We start from the raw sequence: 13740 nt of genomic DNA on the forward strand, positions 1-13740 counted from the left end.
TCATTCATTGTTCCCTTTACCCAAAAAGAAACTGTCTCAAAGACACTTGACATCTGACCATGTGCCCTCTTAACTCCTGTCCCTCCTGCCCTATTAAGTGACCCTGATGATTTTGGAGGTGCAAAAGCCTCTCCTCCAGGCCCCCCTCCCTTGAAATAGAATCTCATAGAGGAGGTTGCTGATCTGGTCATACAAGTTTCTTCCTAAGATGATGACTTTAGCTGGCCACCTAAGTGTCCTCATCAGCATCCCAAAATAATGAGCCAGGCTACAAGAACTACCTCCAGCTCAATGGGTGGGCTTTTTGTTCACCGGCTTCATCTACCTGCTAGATAGAAGAACAAGAGCCAGAAATAGTTATGTGAGCCAAACTGGAAGCAGGCTGGAGGCTGGAAACACAGAGAAGTGCTTGACACCACGTTTCTCCACTGACCATTTCAAGGAAACCAAAGCTGGTTGGAACCCCTGGAGCCTCTCAGCACTTGGAGGAGTTGGTGGCATTTAACAGGGGCTATTTAAGCTGCGATCCTGCTTGGGAGCAAGTCTCAATAAAGTCCATGGGCCTACTTAAGGGTAGACATGCCTCAGAGTGTGCTTTTAAACCCAATGATATCAAAGCCCTTGGCTTCTTCCTCGCTTCTTGGAAGCGGCTGGAGGATGCTTGTTCCTGCCATGAAACTTGTTCTCCTCCAGCACATGGAAAGAGGTGTGTCCCTGACCCCCTGGACCCTTCTGCTTCTTCTGCATCTGGAAGTGTGGTGCACCACCTCTGTCCTCCTGAGGCAGGTTCTGTTAAAAGTCCGAAGCCTGCAAGCACTTTCTGATGTCCTTTCGCATGCTACTAGGACCAGTCTCTTCACTTCTGAACTCCTTTGATGATGCACAACTTAGCAGAGCAGTGCAGCTTTTCTTAGGCAATGATTGAGACTGATCAGTCAGGACGACGATCAGGAACAAAGCTGAAGACTAGTAACTTGATTTTGTAGTTTATTATATACAGCAGTGAGACGCGGGTGGCGCTGTGGGTAAAACCTCAGTGCCTAGGACTTACCGATCACATGGTCGGCGGTTCGAATCCCCGCGGCGGGGTGAGCTCCCGTCATTCGGTCCCAGCGCCTGCCAACCTAGCAGTTCGAAAGCACCCCCGGGTGCAAGTAGATAAATAGGGACCGCTTACCAGCGGGAAGGTAAACGGCGTTCCGTGTGCTGCGCTGGCTCGCCAGATGCAGCTTGTCACGCTGGCCGCGTGACCTGGAAGTGTCTCCGGACAGCGCTGGCTCCCGGCCTATAGAGTGAGATGAGCGCACAACCCTAGAGTCTGTCAAGACTGGCCCGTACGGGCAGGGGTACCTTTACCTTTATATACAGCACTAAACTCACAAGCTATATACAAGTTACTATATACAGACACGAACTTCATCACTCTCCAAGCACACCAGAATACTCCTAACTAGCCAAACAATGTCATAGGTCATGCTGCCTATATGAGAGACCTCAGCCAATCACCCTGTTACTAGGTCCTCTTATCTCCAGGCAAATTTCTCCCGTGCTCTGTCTCCCTAGCCTGTAGTCAAAACACTAATTGCTCACTTGCCCAAGCTGCACATAGACTATGAACTCCAACGGGTTCTTGAGTTACTAAACTTGGTTTTTGGCAGGCTCACCAGCATTTCCCAACCTCTCCTTTCTGTGCTGTTTTCGTGCTCCATAAGTGGGGCAAAAATGAGTGAGTATCCAAGGGTTTGTGAGTCATATGAGCAATGGAACATGCAGCACATAGTCAAGTGATGGAACTCCCAAAGAGGGCAGTGATGGCCACCATCCTAGATGGAGAAGAGATCTCACGATGATTCGGCTCTGCCTCCACAGTTAGAGGCAGCAAAACTTCTGAATAAGAGCTGGTGGAAACTGCAGGAGGGGAGAGTTGCTCTTGTGCTCGGGATCTCCTTGTGGGTTTCCCACAGGCAACTGTTTGGCCCCTGTGAGAACAGGATGCTGGACTAGATGGGCCTGTTGACTCGGAGCAAAGGTCCAAAATCGTTGTCCTTCCCAGTCAATAAAAACAAAGGGACAGTGGCTGGAAAGGTAAGAAGAGAGCTTATTCTGGCTGCAGCCCATAGTCCCGGTCTGGATGAACCCAAAGGTCCCAGGCCCAAAACTTTTATACAACTGTAGCACAAACCCCACAAACACATGATCTCCAGCATCACCATTGGCTAGGAAATCGCGTGATCCAGGCATGCTTGAGTCAGGTTCTTCCACCTGGCTTCAGGACAGTTATCCACTGACATTTATCATGCTCTCTCTCTCTTTCTCTTGTAAATAATTTTAATTAATTTTCAATTAAAAACACCACAATTAATGAACTCACAATGCATTACATTCCAAATTACATTCCAAATTAAAAAGATTGGGGGGGGGGGCGCTTCCCATGTTCTGGATGTCCAGAGTAATCTTCTCACACATTGTTTTTTCTGCCTTCTTTACCTGTTGTTATCCTATTTCCAAATTCAGATATCAACCTCTCAAAGTCACCAGTCACTGGTGCAAATCTCCAACCGTATTAAAATGAATCCATATGTCCAATTCGCCTGCCGGAACACAGTTTTCTTCTTGCTTTTATCCATCTCAACTCTGCTCCCTCGAAGATCTGGGCTGTTGTCCAAGCCTGCTCCAATTAATGATAATGACGCTGTGAGCTATCAGTCATTTACTTATGCTGTCAAGGTCTTATTTAGAAAGTCAAGAGAATAGGATATTTTCACTTTTACATTCAGCAATCATTTGGCAATTGATTGGCTTTTCCCGGAATCGATACCTGCCCCCTCCACGGGCCCTTTATCTCAATTTTGGGCCTGCTAAGCATAACTGGCCTTGGAGCTGCAACTCTGGATATGTCCTGTGGCCTAAGCAATCATGGATGCGCCTTGCAGTTGGGCTGTGGGAAGGTGTTTCTGCAGACACAGCACTTAGCAGGTTGAAGGCAGCTGTGTATGTGATGTGATCGATGCAGAGCCTTGGCACCTCTGAATTATAAAACTCAGGTACCGTATAACACTCAGGCATAACGCTCAGGTATGGTACTCCTGAGTTATATCTCTCAAGTATCTGAAACATGTTCTGTGTAAGCAGCATCACAGCCTAGGGATACTGTACTCTGCCTTTCTACCAGCGCATAGTTCCTTTTCCAACTAGCCTGAAGGAACTTGGCAGCTTCTCTGCATTCCTAATGGGCCCAAGCTCTCTTCAGTTTCCTTCTAGCTGCTGCTAGCAGACTGTAAGCTATTGTCCTTAGAAACTGACTCAAAGCAGAAATATTAGTATTGTGTAAGCAATGTATAAGAGTGATGTATGATCGAAAATGCCTGCCTGCTGTGTTGACCCCAGTGGATCTCAGGTCATGACACTTGGGACCCAGGTAATGATACCCAGGTTATCAAGCCAATAGCCTGAACCAGCAGGTCTTGTCTCATGTTTTTAACACAAAATGCACCTGCTGAAGAACCTAAGAAGATCCTGCTGGAACAGGCCAATGTCCTTAGAATCTTAGCAGAATCCAAGCATTGCTTTCTCCCAGCTTCTGCCAGCCTCCTCTCAGATCTCGCTCACCACTCTGGCTTTTGCCTTTCTCACTATCAGGCAGGGGAGGGAGGGAGCTCCATCCATTTGCCTTCTAGCACAGTGAAGAAAGTGAAGTCCCCCAAGGGTCACTATGGGGACCTGTCTTTGCTTTTTAGCCGGTTCAAACACAATCTAGAGTTAGGGTTGAGCAGTGAGGTGGCCAAGTTTGCTGAAGACACGAAACTGTTCAGGATCATTCAAACAAGCTTTGATTTTGAGGAGTTCCAAAAGGACATGTGCAAACTGAGTGGACAGGGAGTAAAATGTCAAACGCAATTCAATCTAAAAAAAGTATAAAGTGATGCATATTGGCACACATCTTAATTGTGGATATACATGCTCAGTGGGGCTGAACTGGCATGGACTGGCCTTGGGGTCATAGTGGGTAGCTCAATGACTCAACAGTTTCATCAAGCTCCATACTATGAGCCCAAGGTCACACTCTGGGTCCATCACCACCAGTGTAGAACCCATTACCATATATGTGAAATTAAGATTTCTTTCCCCCAACATGCAACACTTTACATTCCTTTACAATGAATTGCATTTGCCATTTTACTGCTCACCTGCTCAGTTTGGAGAGGTCCTTTTGGAGCTTTTCACAATCTCATCTTGTTTTATTGACCCTGAACAATTTAGTATCCTCCACTTAACCAATTCCTGATCCAGAAGTGGACCTCTCCTCTTTGACTGCTCGGTTTTCTCAAGAGTCTTTGGTGAGGGTCTTTGTGGAAAGCTTTTTGGAAGTCCAAGTATGCTAGGTCAACTGGATCACCTCTATGCTTCTTGACCCTCTCAAAGAACTCAAATGGGTTTGTGAGACAGAACTTGACAACCTGCAGGGCTGTGTACCAGATCTGGTCAAGTCCCAAATGGAATATGGCTGACGTGCAACTTCACACAGTCACCTGCATATTTATAATCATCTGCAAATTTGAGGAGCATCCCTCAATTCCTTTATCCAAGTTGTTTATAAAGATGTTGGACAGCAATAGGCCCAGGGGAAAAAACCATGAGGCACCCTACTTGTCATTTTTACCAGGATGATGAGGAATCATTTGTGAGCAATCTTTGGGTTCAAGCCTCACTGGGGTTCCTTGAGAATGTCAACAAGCACAAAGATAAAGGTGACCCACATTGACAAATGGACTTGGACTTTCAGAAAACTTTCCACAAAGTCCTTCACCAAAGACTCCTGAGTCAGCTGAGCAGTCAAGGAGTAAGAGGAGAGGTCCTCTTGTGGATCATCAATTGGTTAAGTTGCAGGAAGCCAAGAGTGGGAATAAATAGTTCTCTGAATGGAGAGGCATGCATAGATGGGTAAACTATCTTTCCATGAAATGAAAAGGGCTCGGTGGCACTGGGAGAAGAAGGAGAAAGTGCTTGCCTGCGGGGTGGGGGGCTGGAGGCAGGTGGCAGCCGAGCCCAGAGAGCAAGGACCCCCACCAGGAGGAGAAGGCCACTAGATCACATAATGGAGAAGCTTAGGAGCCCACTGCCCAGCATGGCTGGCATCTGTCTGTCTTGAGAGACAGTGGAGTGTGCCTCAGAGGAAGAAGCCAAACTGCCAGAGAATCACAGCTCCTGCTAACTTGCCACTGCTGTCTCCTATGTCATTTTTGCTGGGGGACCTCCCTGGGACACATGCCTGGGCAGTGTGTATGGAGGTCCTGGGCTTCCCAGACAACGAAACCTTCCTCTCAGCCTCACTGATTTAACCCAAAGGAAAGCAAAAGAAGGCATTTGGCACCAGCTTGGCTGCAGGAGTTGCTGGAGGGAGGACTACAAGGTGCCATCCAAACATCTTAGGGACTCTACTCTGGATTTGTGTAGGGTTCCCTCCCTAGTCTTTTCTTCTCCCAAAGGGGTCCCACAAGGCAGCGGGTATGGGTTTTTCCTTGGGGTTTATTTCCAAAGCCTTTCTCATGAATGAGTATAGAGCAAGGCAGCAGAAGTTTAAATTTAGCTTTAGCCAGGGCAGTGCCTCTTTTATATCTCAGAAAACAGGTTTAACAGGGAATTTCTGAAGCAGGAGGTTTAAGGAAGCTGGCAGACCCGAGGAGGGCAGAGAGGACATCCTTCTCTCTCTAACGTGATTTTGCAACCAACTATTATGAAACAGCTAAGGCACTTTTTGTGACCTTTCTGAAGGTATTTCTGCCTCAGAAATGCATTGCTTTCCTACATGGGCAAGACCACATGTAGTGGGTGACTTGGGTACTATGGTGCCCTGTGAGAGGCAAAATACCCTGGGCCCCTCCAGCCTTCTCACTTTGGGAAGGAGACAAGAGTGCTCTGGGAGGGTTCTAGAGCCTTCCCACCCGCTTTCCCAAGGGGAGAAAGAGATAACTAGGTTTTGGGAAGGAAGCAAGAAGACTCTCAGAGCCTCATGGCTCCTTCCAAAAGTCCAGCACCTCTCTTACCAGGCTTTGAGACAGCGCTCCCGCAGCTCAGCACCCAGTGCATGCGTACCACTCACGCAGCCCTAAATCTGCCCCTGCTATCTGGATGGGTCCATTTTCCATATGAGTGGGGGTCCTAGTGGGGCCCCCTTCTGAGCTCTACCACCTTCCAGATTTTCAGGCTGTTGTTGCTGTTTAGTCATTTAGTCGCGTCTGCCTCTTCGTGACCCCCTGGACCAGAGCACGCCAGTCACTCCTGTCTTCCACGGCCTCCCACAGTTTGGTCAAACTCATGCTGGTGGCTTCAAGAACACTGTCCCACCATCTCGTCCTCTGTCGTCCCCTTCTCCTTGTGCCCTCCATCTTTCCCAACATCAGGGACTTTTCCTGGGAGTCTTCTCTTCTCATGAGGTGGCCAAAGTCTTGGAGCCTCAGCTTCAGGATCTGTCCTTCCAGTGAGCACTCAGGGCTGATTTCCTTCAGAATGGATAGGTTTGATCTTCTTGCAGTCCATGGGACTCTCAAGAGTCTCCTCCAGCACCAGAATTCAAAAGCATCAATTCTTTGGCAATCAGCCTTCTTTATGGTCCAGCTCTCACTTCCATACACCACTACTGGGAAAACCATAGCTTTAACTATACGGACCTTTGTTGGCAAGGTGATGTCTCTGCTTTTTACGCTGTTCAGGCTAGGGGACTGCAAGTGTGCCATGGAAGGCTGAAAAGTGACTTGTCCAGGTGCATTTTCATGGGGTTGCACACTGGACCCCACATTCTCAGCCTGCGTTCTGTGCTGTTTCACCCCATGAGTGTGCATTATTACTGCATCACAGAGGGTTATACTGCCATGTGCAGCACAGGAACAAGTGAGGAAGGAGAATTCAGATTAAATAAAACTGCAACTGCCAACCAAGCACTTAATATGGCATTTTCTTTTAATGTTGCATCTCCAATAAATTGATATATGAAGAGAATTTAAGAGAATACGCAAGAGAATTCTTGAGGCCACCCAGACTCAGTGCTGGCACTGAGCCTCTGGGTTTCAGCTGCACTTCTCCTGGTGCTTGGAAGTGCCTGAAGGCAGCTCTTCACCTCTGCAATTGTTTGCATTTTGATCATGAGAAAGGCACACCCCTGCCTAGACTCAGCCGGTTCCTCTTCTGCCTACTAAGGTGTTGTTGGCTTGGAAATGCTTCACTTCCAGGCACCCAGGACCTCCAGCCTTTCCCTGCCAATTTTTGCTTTTTGCTTCATCTGGGTGGAGCTCAAGAACTGGCCAGTCAGTTCTTTCTGGATGTGCTATAAAGCCTCCTGGGTGCAGGCTAGGGACTCAAACCTGCTTTGCCATGAACTCCATCAACCTCTACCTTGTTGTGCTCCTAGCCTTCTGGGGTGAGCTGGCACCTGTCTTTGGTCAGAAACGTCCAGGTGAGTGACCCATTGAATTCCTTTTTCTCCATCCCCTCCATATTGCTAAGCCCCCAGAAGAAACACTCTCTAGGTCAGCCATAGATTAGCAAACTGCCTATGGGTAGCTGAAAGAGTCCTCATCTCCAACATCTCTCCATCTCCCCTTCTATAGCTCTGCCTCCACTACAGACCCTCCTGCTTGGGTCAAGCGGGAACACCCTCACCCTTTGAGGAAAAATTGGTGGGTCAATTATTTTATGTTTTCATCATTTACAAAAAGAACTTTATGTTCTGCCAAACCATTTCAAATTAGTTGTTGGTCAAATATAGATATCACTGGTCACTTTTTAGCAGCGAAGCTGTATTGTTCTCTTTCCACATGTTTTTATGATGCATTTTTGTGCTATTTATGCTCATTTACACTGCTTGGGGCTTTTAAAATATTATAGCAGTGATGAGCAGCTAGCTGATCCTTGGCTGGCACCCCTAAGCTCCTGCCGCCCACTCCTTTGGGGCAGAGGAGCATCTTCAGTTTGCCCCTGAATTTTGCCATGGTCCCAGCAGCCTTCAGGGACCCAGGCTGAGCCTTTCAGGGGGCTTTGGGAGGGCAGAAGAACCTCCCTCACTGGAGCTCCACCTTAGAATCACAGAATTGTAGAGGCAGAAGGGATCTCGAGGGTCATCCTGTCCAAGACACTGCAATGCAGGGATCCCCTTGCCTCCCTCTCTGCTGCCAGTGCAACTCGGAATAGCATGGAAGGGCATCCTGGCTTGCAGAATAGCAGCCCCAAATCCCCTTCTCCCTTGGGAGGTGGCAGGTGTGGTTCCAAACCACCCTCCTCACTCTGGCACTGCTGTGGAAAGGCTGCCCACAGCTTTTCAGCTGATGGGACTGTTTGTTGCAAAAACTGGTGAGGGGGAAAAGAAGTTCCACTCTGTCGTGCTCACCACCTTCCTGGGCATGTTGTGGTTCTGTAATAATACTAATTTATTATTTGTACCCCACCCATCTGGCTGGGTTTCCCCAGCCACTCTGGGCAGCTTCCAACAAAGTTTAAAAATACATTAAAATGTCACACATTAAAAACTTCCCTGAACCGGGCTGCCTTCAGATGTCTTCTAAATGTCAGGTGACATCTGATGGGAGGGTGTTCGACAGGGCGGGTGCCACTACCGAGAAGCCCTCTGCCTGGTTCCCTTTGTAGCTTTGCTTCTCACAGTGAGGGAGCCGGCAGAAGCCCCTTGGAGCTGGACCTCAGTGTCCGGGCAGAACGATAGGGTTAGAGACGTTCCTTCAGGTGTACTCCTTCAGGTTCTGTAATCCCCCTGATGCTTTTGGGAGATATAAAGAGAGAGAAGCCAGGCTGGGAGGTGGACTCTCCACTTAGCCTGCCCCACCATGACTTATGGTGGTTTGGTGCTTCTTGTGGGGCTCCTTGCCCTCTGGATTGAGCTGACACCCACCTCCAAAACAGATAGATCTAGGTAAAGCAACTGACAAACACAGAGTTGTCCATTCCATTACTGTTGCAGCAGCACACAGAGCAGATGTGTTCTGCAAGGATTCAAAGTGTGTTCTGCCCAAAGCTGCAAAGTCCCTTGGAAGCAAGTGCCAATGACCACAGGAGGGGATGGTTTTGCAGATCTCTGCTTGAGGTCAAGTAGGCAGACTCCCCAAGGGGACCACCCCCTGCAAAACAATAAAGCAGCTGTGCTTCTTCAACTCAGCCACCAGGACATGTGCATGCTGTGCACCTGGCACCTGTGGAGGTAATCCAACACCCCTACCAGGGTGTGGCAAGTGAAAGACCTGCTGGGGCAAGTGCAAAAAGTGCCCAGTGAGCAAAGGTGGGTTTCTTCAAGGCAGCTGTTCTTCTGCTCCCCCTTCATCCACACACCTGCATTCCTCCTACCTGAGAGCATCCAGTGCAGGAGTCCTAATGAGACTTGACCTGGCCCCGGTGCCTCATACCTCATGAGACAGGAGCCCCTGGGAGATCAGGAAGAGCCCTTCTCCCAGTTACATCACAGATCTGGTGTCCATGGAGACACTACACTAGGCCTCCCACGGGAGATAGCCTTGGCGTGTGTTCCTGACTTACTTGAGGCAGAGGAGGTCCTGCCTTAGGTAGGGGTGCTGCTGGGCGGTGAGTCTGAGGGAATCCTCAGCCCTCAAGGGGGTTGGAGGCAAATGTTACAGGCTGAGGCAGCTGGTCAGCCAAGGAGGGCACCCCTGAGAGCCCGATGTCATTACACTAGAGTAAAGGGCTCTTGCAGGGGAGGGAGGACCAAGAGGTAAAGGGTCTGGAAACAAAACATTATGAGGAATGGTGGAGGGAGTTGGGTCTGCTTAGCCTGGAGAAGAGATGGCCGAGAGGAGGTAGGAGAGCTATCTTCAAATACTTGAAGGGCCACCACATGGAAGAAGGAGCAATCTTGTTTCCTGTTGCTCCAAAAGGCAGGACTTGTTCTGCTCCTGAGCTGCTGAGAGTGCAGGGACCATCCTACAGCAGGGGTGGGGAGCTATTGGGAAGTCTAGTTTTGTGTGTGGTTGGACAGTGTCCTCGAAGCTACCAGCATGAGTTTGACCAAACTGCGGGAGGCAGTGGAAGACAGGAGTGCCTGGCGTGCTCTGGTCCAGGGGGTCATGAAGAGTCAGACACGATTAAATGACTAAACAACAACAACAACAAAGTTTTGTGTGACACCTCAGACCCCTGAGCAGAACAGAGCCCACCTTAGGAATCCTGGGCTCCTCTGAATACTGGATGCAAAGGAGCTCCATCCCACATGAAGAGAAAGAGCCATAGCTGTCAACGTTTCCCTTTTTTAAAAGGGAAATTCCCTTATTCCGAATAGGATTCCTCGCAAGAAAAGGGAAAAGTTGACAGCTATGGAGACAGCCTCTCTGGCCAAAGACATCTCTCAACCTTGGAATTCTGCTCTGCTGCAGGGAAGCCTGGGCAATGTCCTGGGGCTCAGCCAGGTATGGTCGGACCCTGCGTGGTGAACTGTGAGGATGACTGGTCATGCCCTGGAGCTCAGAAGTGCTGCGGGAGTTGCCCACGAGATTGTGCTTATCCTGTCAGAGGTGAGACCATTTATTCTGCGGAGGGAGGGGTGGGATAGGAAGCTCCTCTTCTTCATGAATCAAGGCCATTGTGACTTATGAAGAATTGCAGAATCTCTAAACTCTGAAGATTCATGGAGGAGGAGAGCTATCCAGGGTGGTGGCCCTCACTGCCTCCTGTTAAACTACCATACTTTTCTGTGTATAAGATGTGTTTTTTTCCACCAGCTGGCATTCAGAAGCATCGCTGTCTCCAACCATGGAGGCAAACAGTGCCATCCTGCGAGAAGTCATTGAGAACCCGATTGGTTGATTGGCTGCTGCTGTGGTAATTAGCAGCGTCAGTCAGGCGGGTGAGCTATTTATGGCACCCCCCCCCCCGAAAAAAGCTCAACAACTCTGGGCAATCTCCCTCCTGTGTATAAGATGCGTCGGCGTCGCTGAATCCACCAACCATCTGCCCACTTGCCACCAGCAGCCACCAATCACCTGCCCAATTGCCACAGCAGGAGCCAATCAACAGCAAGCCTTGCCACAGCCACCAATCACCCACCCAATCACCTCTGGCAATCTCCTGCTTGTGGCTGCAAGCAATCGCCCATCCTCCCCTCTGCACTATCCGTGTATAAGATGACCCCCAATTTTTAACATTCTTTTGTAATTAGAAAAACACGTCTTATACAGGAGGCAGTGAGGGCCACCAACCTGGATGGCTTTAAAAGAGGATAAGAAAAATCCAAGGAACAGGTTATATTGAGGGCTCCTTCACAGTCGAAGGCAGCAGTGCTTATGAATAGCAGTTGCTGGAAACTGCAGGAGAGGAGAGCTGCTCTCGTGCTTGAATTATCCCTGCTTGTTCCCAATGGGCAACTGTTTGGCCACTGTAAGAACAGAATGCTGGACTAGAATAAAAGGTCTCCACACCAAACATTTTCACCCCACCCTCCAAAGGACATTTTGGTTCTCTGGCTGTGGGAATATGCTTGAGCTGCAGCCCACCATTTGGGGAGGGTCTGAGAGCCTTGGGGTTCTTTTGTGTTGCAGAGAGGTCTGGAAGATGCCCTATACCACCTCAAGGTACTGTGACAACCTGTGAATTACGGTGTATGAATGACTATGAATGCCCCTGGCCCAAGAAGTGCTGCAAATATGGGTGCAAGACAGACTGCTTCTACCCCGTCTAAGGTGAGTTAATCCAAATCATCCTTGGGTTACCCTGGAGGCAGTTGTCAGAGAAATTTCCCTTGGGAGTTCCAGTACTGAGGGTCACACCAAACTCCCCGCTGGTCAACAAGAGCTTTCTATTATGACTCCCTCTGTATAGGAAAAATATACACCATCTTAGCTGTTCATCCTCTGGTCAACAATTTATGACACCCCCACTGCCCCACCATTGCTTCATCCAACCACAGTCCTCAAAATGCAACTTTACTCAACCCATTTTCACCAGCAGAACCCCCATTGTACCTTATATGGAGTCGGTCTTCACTTTAATTGTCATTGTTAAGTTCCTCCTAAACTGGTTCTTACCACTTTGTGCTCAGGCTGCACTCTTGCGCATGCGACACAGGCCTTACTGATAATGTGTCAGCATGGATGCCTGTCATCACCCCAAAAAAGCAGTGGAGGCTCCCTCTGGGGTGCTTGTCTTCCTTGTCTCATTAAAGCAAGGGAGAAGGCTTTGCACAAGGCATTGGGGACATGAATCAAGGAATAATATACAGATAAAGAATTATAAGGAAGAAGGAAGAAGTCAAGGAGATGCCTTTAACTGTGTTGCACCATAGGGTCATCAAGCTCAGCAGACGCCTATACTGGCCGGCAGAAGCACCCCAGGATTTCCAGCAAGTCTCCTTTCCCAGTCCTACCCAGAGAGGCCAGGGAACTTGGGCCCTTCTGCATGCAAGGCAGATGTTCTGCCGCTGAGCTACAGCTCTGAAGAGGGTCCTTGAGAGTGGAACTTCATCCTATCTTTGGGTTCTTCTGCCTCCTTCTCCTGCTCTTGTCTGACTCTGTTTTCTATCCTCAGCAGAGCCCTGAAAGAAGTCCAGCACCAAGGACAGCACCCAGTCCTGACTTTTCCAGAAGGGTCTCTGAGCTGGACCCTGGGAACTGAAGACCTCCTCCTGGAGCCAGCCGTCTCCCTGCTCCTTCTTCCTCCTCCTGGAGCCCATTTAACTCAAGTTCCCCTTTGCTATTTGCAATAAATAAACCTGGATATTTGCACCTGAATCCTAGAGATGTGTCTGAGTTGGTGGCTGAGAGTTTGGCAGGGAGAGGGCTCTCTTTTTCTGACTGCGCTCTGCTTGCTGAACTTCCAGGACATTATTCCTCATTGGGAAGCAGGAAGAGGCCTTCTTGGGCTTCCACTGGTGATCTCTTTTCCAGAAAAAAAATATTTACAAAAAAGGCCAGAGGCTTTGGAATTTTCTGTGTGTGTGTGGATGCCTCACATCTGACAGTAGCAGGATGCTATTTTTTTCTGATTAAACAATATTGCAGAATCATAGAATTGTAGAGTTAGAAGGGACCCTGAGTGTCATCTAGTCCAGCCCCCTGCAATGCAGGAATCTCAGCTGAAGTATCCCTGGCAGACGGCCCCCCAACCCACCAGCTTCCAAGGGAGCCCCTTCCTCTTTCAAACAGCTCTTACCGCTAGAAAGTTCTTCCTGATGCTTAGTTGGAATCTCCTTTCTTGCTATTCATCTAGTCCAATGCAGGAATCACAGCTAAATCATCGCTGGCAGAACAAAGTAAAGCAGAACAAAGTCAACACTGACACGCCATTATTGTGGCAGCAACATGCTCTTTCTCCCTTCTTCCCAAAACAATTTTCGGATGATAAAAGCAAACGCGACTCAAGAACAAGACACTCTGGAGTGCAGTGATGTGGGCCATTTTATTGCAGGGAGGGGAGGGGGCTGGGTTGATCCCACGAGGGTCAGGAGGGAGCTGGAACAATTGTTCCCTTTGCATGCTTGGTCCTGAGTTCAAATCTCCAAAACCAAGACTACAGAAGCTGCTGGGATTTCAGGCTTGGGCTCACTGTCATGGCCCTGATGAGAGAAGAGAGAAGTGTTGAGGCTTGTGCCTAATTATTTTGTCTTTGACAATACTTACCATCACTTTCCCTCGGACAAACATTTTATGCATTTCCCATCCTATTATCTGCTTCTCACACAAAATGGAGCAAAATTCAGGTGACGAGTTTCAGGAATTTCCATAGAACTAAATGCTT

Source organism: Podarcis muralis, chromosome 5 (genome assembly GCF_964188315.1).
Source record: "Podarcis muralis chromosome 5, rPodMur119.hap1.1, whole genome shotgun sequence".
Classification (NCBI taxonomy): domain Eukaryota; kingdom Metazoa; phylum Chordata; class Lepidosauria; order Squamata; family Lacertidae; genus Podarcis; species Podarcis muralis.